This window comes from Lepus europaeus, chromosome 12 (assembly GCF_033115175.1).
Source record: "Lepus europaeus isolate LE1 chromosome 12, mLepTim1.pri, whole genome shotgun sequence".
Lineage (NCBI taxonomy): Eukaryota > Metazoa > Chordata > Mammalia > Lagomorpha > Leporidae > Lepus > Lepus europaeus.
In genome coordinates this window covers 104,453,051-104,465,540 of record NC_084838.1, presented here as the reverse complement: position 1 = coordinate 104,465,540, position 12,490 = coordinate 104,453,051, and the positions used below count along the sequence as shown (strand labels likewise).

The window sequence follows — 12,490 nt, the reverse complement described above, 5'->3', positions numbered from 1 at the left end:
CTGTAAGATGTCAGTCTGGAAGAGTGAGTTTGCTTCCATTGTTGGTGAACTGGGATATAGGAGGTTTACATCAAAGAGCCTTTGGGACATGCATATTATAAAAAATTGTGCTTGGATTTCTTTTTTTTTTTTTAGATTTATTTATTTTACTTGAACGTCAGAGTTACAAAGAGAGAAGAAAGGCAGAGAGAGAGAGAGGTCTTCCATCCTAAGATTCACTCCCCAGGTGGCCATAATGGCCGGAGCTGCACAGATCCGAAGCCAGGAGCCAGGAGCTTCTTCTGGGTCTCCCACATGGGTGCAGGGGCCCAAGGACTCGGGCCATCCTCCACTGCTTTCACAGGCTGTAGCAGAGAGCTGGACAGGAAGTGGAGCAGCCGGGTCTCCAACCAGCGCCCACATGGAATGCCAGCACTTCAGGCCAGGGTGTTAACCCACTGCGCCATAGCGCCAGCCCCTGTGCTTGGATTTCAAATTTGAAAACACTTTTATTATTTGAAAGGCAGAGATACAGAAACACAGAGGTATTCCATCCATTGGCTCATTCCCAGAATGCCTCAAGAGTAGGGACAACAACAGTGGCTTAGGTTTGTTGGGTCCCTGCTACAGAACAACTCTGGAACAGTTGCTGGCTTAGGCTCTACTGTTTGAACCACAGGTGAAATTGCACAGAGGCACAAAAGCCTAGTCTTTCCTAGGCTCCATCCAAACATCCTGATAAGCTGGTTCAGGATTAATCTACTGCTTTCCCTCAGGGAAAACAAACAAACAAACAGGTCAGCCTGGTGAAAATACAAAAATTAGTCACATGTAGCTCTGGGGGAAGCCTAAAGTGTTAGTAGAGTGGCTTTGCCATTGGATTTTGAAATCTTTGCTGTAAGAGCTGGCTCTGGGGGCTGGTCTTATAGTATGGCTGGTTCAGCCGCCACCTGCAACGCCAGCATCCCTTGTGGTCACCAGTTCCAGCAAGTCTTGGCTGCTCTACTTCTGATCCAGCTCCCTGTTAATATGCCTCGGAAAGCCGTGGAAGATGGCCCACACACCAGGATAACCCGGATGGAGTTGCAGGCTCTTGGATTCAGCCTGGCCATTGCAATTTTTGGGGAGTGGACCAGCAGATGGAATCTCTCTCTCTCTCTCTCTCTCTCTCTCTCTCTCTCTCTGTAACTCTACCATTCAAATAAATGAATACATCTTTTAAAAAATACATTACAATAGTTGGCCCTCAGGGTCAGTGTTGTATCATAAAGGTTAAGCTGTTGTATTTTAATGCATGGATTTGAGCCTTGTCTCTGCTTCTGATTCCAGTATCCTGATAATGTACACCTTGCAAGGAACTTGTGATGGCACAAATAGTTGGGTTCCTGCCGCCCCTGTGGGACGTCTGGATGGAATTTCTGACTCCTGCCTTCGGCCTGGCCCAAACCCAGCTGTTGCAGGCACTTGGGGAATGATTCATTTTGTTTGAAAGGCAGAGGGACAGAAAGGGAGGGAGAGAGATCTTCCATCCACTGGTTCACTCCTCAGAGGGCCCTAACAGCCAGGGCTGTGCCTGACTGAAGCCAGGAACCAGGAGCTTCTTCTGGGTCTCCCACATGTGTAAGAGAGACCCACACACTCGAGCCATCTTCTACATTTTTCGCAGGCCATTAGCAGGGAGCTGAATTGGAAATGGAGCAGCCGGCACACAAATTGGCACCTATGTTGGATGCCAGTGTCACAGGCTGAAGTTTTACCAAAATTCCAACCCCCAAATAAATAAGCTTTTAGATAAATAAATATTTAAAAAGTAAAAGGGACCAGCATTGTGCCATAAAGGGTTTCACTGCTGCCTGCAATTCAGGCATCCCATATGGCACCAGTTCAAGTCTCGACTACTCCACTTCCTATCCAGCTCCCTGCTAATGCACCTGGGAAAGCAGTGGAATATGGCCCAAGTGCTTGGTCCCCTGCAACTGCATGGGAGACCTGGAAGAAACTCCTGACTCCTGGCTTCAGATCAGCACAGCTCTGGTCATTATGTCCAACTGGGGAGTAAACCATTGGATCAAAGATCTCTCGCTCCTCTCTCTCTCTCTCTCTCTCTCACTCTCTCACTCTCTCCCTCTCTCTCTGCCTTTCAAATAAGTAAATAAATATTTTTTAAAAATTCCCCGAGTCAGAACTCAGAACATGGAGAGGGCTCCAGCTCTGATGTGCAACTGGTAGTTGCTGGTTTGGCACTGTTCTGATTGTTCAGTCACAGTCCTGCTGAGACTCCCACCAAAGATCAGTCTCTCAGACTTAGGAATAAGGGCTCCTGACCTCAACAGAGAGCTTCCTTTGAGTCATATTTTGATAGAATGCTTCTGCTTTGGGAATAAATGTCCCTCTCCTCCGCCCCTTGGGTTGAAATAAATTGTTCACGGCCAAAAAAAAAAAATTAACAAATCTGAGTCTCCTTTACCATCTTAAAGCATTCATTATTGACATTTTATTATTCACAAAATGGTAAAAATAACACACACACACATATAAAATCTATTGTTCTGGCTATGAAAATACCAGTTCCAAGTTCTAGATGTTTACTAGAAATATTGATATCAAGGCAGAAATAAAGATGCTAAGGTTACCTGTGGGAAAAATTCAGAACTCATCTTTTGCTGACCAATGCTCTCACTGATGATGATCAGAAAGGGTTGGATAGAATATGGAAAACTTCTCAGGGCTGGCATTGTGGTATAGTACGTTTTAGGCCTCCTACTTCAAAAAGCTTAATGAAAAATGCATATTATGGAAAACTATAGGTTTCAAAAAATGTTTGCACTTGGGGCTGGCACCATGGCTCACTTGGTTAATCCTGTGCCTTTGACGCCGGCATCCCATATGGGCACTGGGTTCTAGTCCCAGTTGCTCTTCTTCCTGTCCAGCTCTCTGCTGTGACTCAGGAAGGCAGTAGAGGATGGCCCAAGTGCTTGGGCCCTGCACCCACATGGGAGACCAGGAGGAAGCACCTGGCTCCTGGCTTTGGGTGCAACACTGGCCGTGGCGGCCATTTGTGGAGTGAACCAATGGAAGAAAAACCTTTCTCTCTGTCTCTCTCTCTCTCTCACTGTCTACTCTACCTGTCAAATAAAAATAAAATAAATGTTTGCACCAAAATAAATTCGTCATTTAATTCCATTTCCCATGAAACTTTTTGAAGTACCCTTGTATTCCCCAACACAGTGGTAACACAGTCCCTGAATTCTAGGCAGGGGTCTGCTGTGTAGGTGGACTGGGAGAGCACTCCTTCTGCAGACACAATGTCTGATGAAGAAGAATCCCTCCCTCCCTCCCTCTCTTTCCTTCCTTCCTTCCTTCCTTCTTTTCTTTCTTTCTTTCTTTCTTTCTTTCTTTCTTTCTTTCTTTCTCTCTTTTTTAGAATCCATTCCTTTTGGAGCTTATGGTGGAAAGTCTACGGGGGGAGAAGGACACCCAGTTACCTTTCCAGCTGTCAGTAAATCCAGAATAATTTTAACAAATGGTAAAACATAAATCATAAGAGTCCCTATTTTTAAAAATATTTTATGTATTTATTTGAGAGGTAGAGTTAGAGAGAGAGAGAGAGAGAGATCTTCCATGCATTAGTTTATTTGACAAAGAGCCACAATGGCTGAAGCTGGGCCTTTCTGAAGTCAGGAGCCTCCTTAGGGTCTCCCACGCAGATGCAGCAGCCCAAGGGCTTGGACCATTTCTACTGCTTTCCTAGGCCACAGCAGAGAGCTGGATTGCAAGAGGAGCAACCAGGACTTGAACTAGTGCCCATATGAGGTGCCGGTGCCACAGGTGGAGGCTTAGCCCACTACGCCAGCGCTGACCCCAAAGAGTCCCTATTTCACTGGGCACTTGGATGAATGAAAAACTGGAAACTGGGCATTGTTTTTACTGCTTTATGCCTTGCCACATCTACCTTCAGCCAGGAACATATGAGAGCTAATTATACAATAGGACCTTAATTAGTGAGGCATTTTTTAAAAAAAAAACAGTAAATCTTTTTTGACAACTCAATTTATTGTACATACTAAAATTTGCAGTGTTTGAGAAATTATGAATCACTAAAAATGGCATATTGATTTTGCTGTGAAATGACTTCAGCATTCTTAAACATGGACATTTTGTCTTCATCATGTGGATTGCACTTTCAAAAGATAAGAGGGTTGGACACAAGAGAATTTCATTTCTAGTGTAAGAGAAGGGTGTAACTGCCATCAACTTTGAAAATCAAAATTGTCTTCAGCTGAAGCAACTCTCATTCAAGCCACACACTTTCTGTCTAGTCACCCTCCCGTTGGCTAGCATACAGATTTCTAGGAGATAGAGAGAAAGCTGGATTTGCATACAAATGTTGGTACATGTTCCAAATTTAGCTGTCTAACACAGGAAAGCTGCCTCAGGGGTTGACAAAACATATTTGAATAATGGAATCTTGGGGTTGGGAAAAGACCATGTGCCTGATGTTTGCAGTACATTCTAAAAATAACTGCAAGTTGTTCTTTTGCAAATTGATAGTTAATGCAAACATTTCAACAAAACTTTGAGTCTCATTCAACCTCCTAAATTAAGCTGATTATCCCTCCATGGTGTCATGGTTCATCAATTTGTTCAGCAAATTTAATAGGGGCCAAGTGTGGTGTTCTAAGTAAACAAACATATGCATGAGAGGGAATGCCATGTCATCTTTAGCTGGATTGGAAGTAGAGGAGCAGGGACTCGAACCAGTGCCCATATGGGATGCTAGCACTGCAGGCAGTGGCTTTACCTGCTATGCCACAGCACCAGCCACATCATGTCATCTTTTTACTCCCTGCTACTGCACCTGGAAAAGCAGCAGAGGATGGCCCAAGTGCCTGGGCCCCTGTCACCTGGGTGGGAGACCCTGATGAAACTCCTGGCTTTGGTCTGGCTCAGGGCTGGCAGCTGTGGTCATGTAGTGAGTGAACCAACACATGAAAGACCTTTCTCTCTCTCTGTAACTCTGCCTTTCAAATAAATAAGTAAATCTTGAGAGAGAGAGAGAGAGAGAGAGAGAGATCACTATTTCTGTGACAGTTTTGTCTCCATTTGAACATGTTTCACTCTAAGAGAATTTTTCTAGTATCACTTTTTCCCAATGAATGAACACATACACTGATTACAAGGAGTCCTACACACTGGCATCTGCAGTCCTGGTTCTCTCTTCACAGATAGAAAACATCCAATGTAGTGCTCATGTAACCGTCATAGTTGGTTTTGTGTTGTTAGGTTAAAATAACCCAAGGCTGGGCAATTTATTTATTTATTTTGTAAAAGATTTATTTTTTTTGTTCATTTGAAAGAATTACAGAGAGAGGTAGAGACAGAGAGAGGTATTCCATGTGCTTGTTCACTCTCTGGCTTGCCATAACAGAGAAAGCTGAACTGACCTGAAGCCAGAAGCTTTTTCCGGGTCTCCCACATGAGTGCAGGGGCCAAGGACTTAGGCCATTTTCTGCTGCTTTCCCAGGTGCAACAGCAGTGAGCTGGATTGGAAGTGGAGCAGCCAGGACTAGAACCGGTGCCCATATGGGATGCTGGCTCTTCAGGCCAGGGATTTAACCTGCTGTGCCACAGCACCAGCCCCATGGGCAATTCATTTCATGGCACATATAGTTCTTGAGGTCTAAGAGCATGGCACCATGACTTTGTGGCTTCTTGAGAGGGTGTACGTCGCATTAAAGTGGAGAAGTGGAGAAGGGAGTTGACCTGGGTGGAGGAGCAGGTGCAAAAGGCAGAGGCAGAGGGGGAGGCTGCCAGGCTGGCTGCAGAACAACCTGCTCTCAGTGTAAACTCATCCAGTCCTGAGAGACTAACTCCCTCCCGGAAACCTACTCAAGAAAAACATCAATCTACTCCTGAGGGAGGAGCCCCTGTGACCTAATCACCTGCTGCACCCCTTGAGTTTCCACCCCCTCTCAGCAGTGTTACATTAGGTGCCAGGCTGAGATATACTGTATCCAAACCCCAGAACATTGAAGGAGAAGGGGACAGGCTCCCTATTATTAGTCTACAGCGGACTTCTATTTCAGTTCTTCCCTTGTCTCCTCTTCCTTCACCACAGCCCAAATTAGAAGAGCTAGTACTTTAATTGTAATTCACCAGGTAGGATCACAGGCCAGTAAGTCCAAACCCAGTCACTGACTGCACCTCTCTCTCTCTCCCACTGGTGCCAGGGACTGATCCTTACCACCCACAGTCAGATGCAGAAGGGAGAAGAAACTGTGCCTTGACATAAGAATAGTGTCACAGGGGCAGGCACTGTGCGCAGTGGGTTAAAGCCCTGGTCTGCAGTGCCAGGATCCCATATGGGCACTGGTTCAAGTTCCAGCTGCTCCACTTCCAATCCTGCTCCCTTCTATTGCACCTGGGAAAGCAGTGGAGGATGGCCCAAGTCCTTGGGTCCCTGTACCAATGTGGGAGACCCAAAAGAAGCTCCTGGCTTCAGGTCAGCTCAGCTCTGTCTGTTGTGGCCATTTGGGGAAAGAAGTGAAGGACCCCAAATCTGGGAATTCAACATGCTCTGGTGGCCGCCCAAAGACCCAAACTCCAGATGGGTAGATGCTAGAACAAGAGGATTTTTATTAGGCGTTTGTGCAAACGGGCTCCCCATCACCAGAGGCGAAGAGAAGCCCCAAACAGCAGTTACAAGCAACTTTTAAAGGCAAAAACCACAAGATTAACATATTTTGTGGGCTTTGGCTTGATTGACTAGTTTAAAGTTTATCATGAGTACTCATTGGGTCCTTTGGATGGGGATTGGTTGCCCTGGGTGGGAGTTAAAATTTGTTTCTTTTCTGGGGAAACTGAAACTTTAGGAGAACCGAAACTTGGGAAATCGAAACTTAGAGTGTAGGCTAATCTTGGGGGAGGGACATCTGGCATTAGCAAGCAAGGCTATTGAATACAGAAGCGAAAATTTGCAGTTAGCACACTTGTTACTAAGCACACCAAAACTCTGGAATAGGGGTTCCTTGGGTTTTTCATTCCCTCCTTTTCTTTTGTACTGATTTTAATCTTAAAATCTATGGTATCTCAGTGGTCCTGATGGCCTGAACATGGGTGTTGGTTACAGTTGGGGTGGGGAAAGCCAAAAACATTACAAGCACTAAACAGTTTTTAAGAGTCTTATCTTGAGTGGCTTTTGGGTATGCTGAAGCTTCCATCGGGTTGGTCTGTCCGGGTTTCTGTGGTCCTCAGGTGGTGCTCATTTCACGCGTGAGACGTGAACTCAGGCAGCAATTCTGTCTACCTTGAGAGCAGTGGGGGTTGTCAGCAGCACGGTGAATGGGCCCTTTTAGCAAGGTTTAAGAGTCTTGGACTGATGTCTGCTGATGTACACAGAGTCACCAATCTGGAAGGGGTGTGGGACAGTTGTTTCTCCGGTGCGATAGGCTGCAGCAAGAGGCTTCCAGACCTGGTTCTGGATGATCTGGAGTGCTCTTAATCGGGCCTGCAAATTAGGGGCATTGGCAACAGAGTCAGTGGCAGGATCAAGCAGACCTGTCATCGGTGGAGGCCCCCCATAAAGGATCTCGTATGGTGTCAGCCCATGGTAAGAGGGGGTGTTCCAAACCCGGAACAGGGCCATGGGGAGGAGTTGGACCCAATCTCTAGTGCCAGTTTTCAAAGCTAATTTAGTTAAGGTCTCCTTAATTGTTTTGTTTATTTTTTCTACCTGTCATGAGCTCTGGGGTCTGTAGGCACAATGTAATTTCCAATCTATCCCCAGTACTCCAGCCACCAACTGACTTACCTGGGAGACAAACTCAGGGCCATTGTCAGACCCTATTACCTTAGGTAAGCCAAACCGGGGGAAGATTTCTTCCAGAATCTTCTTGACATCCACATGGGCGGTTTCCCGCTTTGTGTGGAATGCTTTTGTCCATTCAGAGAAAGTGTTTACAAAAAGTAGGAGATACTTATTTTTATATTTACCTGGCCTTATCTCTGTGAAATCAACCTCCCAGTTGGCTCCAGGCCATTCCACTCTTATTCTGGCTCCCTCCGGAAATCTGAGGTGTCCAGCGTTTACCTTGGCGTAAGGGACGCAGGACTCAGTGACCTGCTGAACTAAAGAGTTAAGCCCGGGGATATGGTAAGACTGTTCCTTTTCTTGTAAGAGTGCCTTTAGTTTTTTGTGTCCTAGGTGAGTCCATTGATGAAGGTGAGTTACTAATTTTTTGGCCAGTTTCTGGGGTAGAACAACCTTTTTTTATGTTTCCAGACCACCATCTGCTCATCATACTCTGCTCCAAGCCATTGGAATATGTCCAAGTCTTGGTCCGAGTAAAAGAAAGGGGATTTCTTTGGCAACTGGGTGGGTTCGGTCACCTCCAGTTGGAGCACGCGCTGCCCTAGGGCCACTGCTCTAGCAGCTTTATCCGCCATCCTGTTTCCTTGTTGGTGTCTAGGACATTGAATTATACTTAGCTTTTTAGGCAGAAAAAGAGCCTGTAGGAGGTCTAGGATCTCTTGTTTATTTTTAATGTCTTTGCCTGTTGAGGTCAGGAGGCCTCTCATCCGGTATATTTCCCCATGTACGTGGTCAGTGGCAAAGGCATACCGGCTATCAGTATAAATGTTGACCTTCTTATCCTTAGCCACTCGGAGCACTTGGGTTAGGGCCACGAGCTCGGCCTTCTGTGCTGAAGTCCCTGGCTCCAGGGCCGAGGCCCAGATGACAGTTTTTTTATTTATCATGGCTGCCCCCACCCTTCACTCACCTTGGTGCAGGAAGCTGCTCCCATCCGTGTACCAGGTGCATTCAGCATCTGGGCAGGTCAGTCAGCTCTTTTCGGGTTCTGTGTGCTTCAGCCAGCACTTGATGGCAGTCATGGCTGACCTGTGACTCGGATCCCGGTTTCGGGAGCAGGGTAGCTGGGTTGAGAGAGGCCATGGCGCCGAACCAAATCTGCTCGGGGTTAAGCAACACAGTCTGGTAGTGGGTGATTCTAGCATTTGATAGTCATCTGTCTGGAGGCTGGTGGGTGACAGTCTCTATGGCATGAGGGGCCACTACAGTGAGGGGTTGCCCCAAGGTCAACTTGTCAGAGTCCTTTACCAGGACCACTACCACTGCAATCATGCAAAAGCAGGGCGGCCAGCCAGCGGCTACATTGTCCAGCTTCTTGGAGAAATATGCCACTGGCTTTTTTTAGGGCCCGAGCTTCTGGGTTAATACTCCCTTTGCTGTCTCCTTATTTTTATTAACATAGAGTGTGAAAGATTTGGTCATATCAGGGAGGCTCAGGGCCGGGGCTGACAACAGGGCCCTTTTTATTTTGTCAAATGCCCGTTGTTGCTCTTCTCCCCAGTGGAAGGGAGTGTAGGACTTCATGAGGGGATACAATGGGGCCGCTAGCTCCGCAAACCCTGGGATCCAAAGACGGCAGAATCCTGTGCTACCGAGGAACTCCCGCATCTTTTTGGCATCTGCGGGTGGCGGGATCAGGGCAACTGCTCTCTTTTGGCCTTTAGTCAGCCATTGCTGCCCTTCCTCAAGAAGGTAGCCTAGGTAGGCCACTTGTCTCTTACATATCTGGGCCTTTTTGGCTGAGGCTCTATACCCCAATTCCCCCAGTCTTTTTAGTAGGGCCCCAGTACCTCTCAAACAGTCATGCTCAGTTTCAGCTGCCAGGAGGAGGTCGTCCACATATTGTAGGAGGACCAGGTCTGGGTGGTTGACTCGGAAGTTGGCCAGGTCTTGGTGTAGAGCTTTATTAAACAGGGTGGGCGAATTCTTGAATCCTTGTGGCAGTCTTGTCCAGGTAAGCTGTTTCGAGAATCCTGTCTCCGGATTTTTTTACTTAAAAGCAAATATAGGCTGGCTCTGAGGACTCAGTTTTAAACAGAAGAATGTATCTTTAAGATCTAACACAGTATACCAGACATGGCTCGGGGGCAGGGTGCTCAGTAAGTTGTAGGGATTGGGCACCATGGGGTGTATGTCCCCCATTCTCCGGTTGACCTCTCACAGGTCCTGTACTGGCCGGTAGTCCCCTGTGTTGGTTTTTTTTTACTGGTAGTGGGGGGGGTCCCATGGTGAATGGCAAGGCTTTAAAATGCCTAGTTGTAACAGTCTCTGGATGTGTGGTCAGATACCTTCCTTAGCTTCCTTGCTCATTGGGTACTGACGGATTGACACAGGAGTAGCTGAGGGCTTTAGGTCTATAATTAGGGGAGGCTGGTTGGCAGCCAGCCCTATTTCTGCAGTCTCTGCCCAGGCTTGGGGAAAGTCAGCGAGCTATTTGGGATCCAGGGAGGGATCAGAAGATGGGGGTTTTTCAAGCAACCGATGTTCATCCTCCAAGCGCACAGTTAACACCTGGAGAGGTTGCCCCTTTGAGCACGTTACGGTGGCCCCTTCCTCATGGAAGTGTATCTGGGCTCCGACCTTCAAAAGGAGGTCTCGGCCTAGGAGGGAGTAAGGGCAGTCCGGCACCAATAGGAATGAGTGCATTACCTGCCCCATGCTCAAATGGACCTTTCGATTAGTTGTCCATCGATACAATTTTCCCCCAGTTGCTCCCTGGACCCAGGATGTCCTGGAGCTCAAAGGCTCCTTTGCCTTGGTCAAGACTGAGTGTTGAGCTCCCATATCAACTAGGAAGGTCACCAGCTAGCCCCCCACATCAAGGGTTATCCTGGGCTCAGGGGGGGGGGGGCTCCTGGCCCTGACCTACCTAGTCATCTTCTTCCAAAGAGAGGACTGTAACAGGCTTCTTCTTGGGTCCCTGAGGATTCTTTGGGCAGTCTTTGACCCAGTGTCCTTTTTCTTTGCAGTAGGCACACTGGTCCCTTTCCACCCATGGCTTCCTTTTGTCTTTCAGGTCCCTGTTCTGTCCTGCCTTACTCTGTCCTGCATTCTGTACTACGGTGACCAGAATTTTACTCAGTTCCCTGTTACGCTTTTTGTCTCTCCTGTCTTCCCTCTCCTCCTGCTCTTTTGGAGGTTTTTTTTTTTTAAGATTTTTTTTTTTGCCTTCTTTATTAAGTCCTGTATAGTATACCCCTGCAACCCTTTTAGCCGCTGCAGTTTGTTTTGGATGTCTGGTGCTGACTGTCCAATAAAGCACATGATCACATCCCCCTGCTGCTCCTCCGCAAGGGGGTCGAGTGGGGTATACATGTGGTAAGCTTCCATTAGTCTTTCTAAGAAACCCGCCGGTGTCTCCTCAGCTCCCTGGACTATTGCACGTACCTTACCCAAATTGGTGGGGCGCTTTCCTGCCCCCTTGAGACCCGCTAGAAGAACCTGGTGATAGAGACGGAGTCGCTCCCTACCGGCAACCGTGGTGTAGTCCCAGATCACTTACTGACAATAGCAATATCACATGAAAACTTAGAAAGCAGTTTTAACCATTAGATGACAACTTAAGAAAACATTTACCAGAAAGTTTAAAGTCTTTTATAGATATTAAAAATATATATTTGGAAACATTTTAAATATCTAACATGGTGTAGCTTGTTTAACCAAACTTAAGCACAAGCATATAGAATGTCTTTAGTTTCTTTTTACCAACAAAATTAAAATATTTGATACAGAGATGTAGGTCACATGAATTAAAAGATATCTTTGAAAATTTTAGCTGTTTAAATTTATGGACAATTTTTTATCTATAAGTTAATTAAAAATAAAACTCTTAATAAATTTTTTATGTAGACATACAATATGTATACACATATAACATAACATAATAGACCAATATAGCAGTTTTAATAGCTCTTTTTAAGAAAATTTAACTTTTGTTTGTAAATTACCAATTGATTTGAATTACCTTTTGTTTTAGTAACCTCAGCTAACCATACTTTTTTTACAGTTGGTACCTTTAATATATTATTGGCTTCATCTGTTTAGAGTCATCCCAAAGTACTGAATACAATACATGTGGCTGGAAAAATTACATCAGAACCTATAGGAGGACAGCTAAACAGAACCAACAATGCTTTAGTTTTATGAGCAGCATTTTGATATAAAACTGTGGATGACAAAACTTTAAGTTGTTACATTGAAAATTATAAACTCATTAATTAACAAGAGGCATTTGCTTACTGCACACAGTATTTGTGAAAGCACCTGTAGGATTTTACAAAGCATTTTTTGTTTTTAGGCCTCTGGGGCTTTTTTATTAACATAACCATTATGAATAGTAACACAAGATTATTAAGACTTTTTTATTTTTAGACATTTGTATTAACAACATTCTATATTATAGAAACTTAAAATTTAGTACCACTTTACATCTTGACAGTACTTTTAATATAATTTAAATAGTCTGATTAGTTGGTGTCTCTACAAGATGAGAGAAATAAGTCCTTCAATTTTTTTTTTTAAGTTGGGCCCAAACTGGAAAAACCAAAGTTTAAAATTTACTGGAAATTTGAGTCCAAATTCTTTGAAACTTTGATTTTTGATTTTTTGAATGTCTGTCAAGAATGTCAAGAAGGCTCAAAA

At 45.4% G+C, this 12,490-nt stretch overlaps 1 long non-coding RNA gene across 1 annotated transcript; it reads right to left on the bottom strand.

Annotated features, from left to right (window-relative positions):
• Positions 1-6,602: 6,602 nt before the first annotated feature.
• LOC133772074 (uncharacterized) lies at positions 6,603-11,424 on the bottom strand. Its single transcript, XR_009867705.1, has 4 exons — positions 9,640-11,424; positions 8,760-8,947; positions 7,972-8,106; positions 6,603-7,486 (listed from the first exon to the last, which is right to left on the bottom strand). It is a non-coding gene; the product is annotated as an uncharacterized LOC133772074 (long non-coding RNA).
• Positions 11,425-12,490: the final 1,066 nt, after the last annotated feature.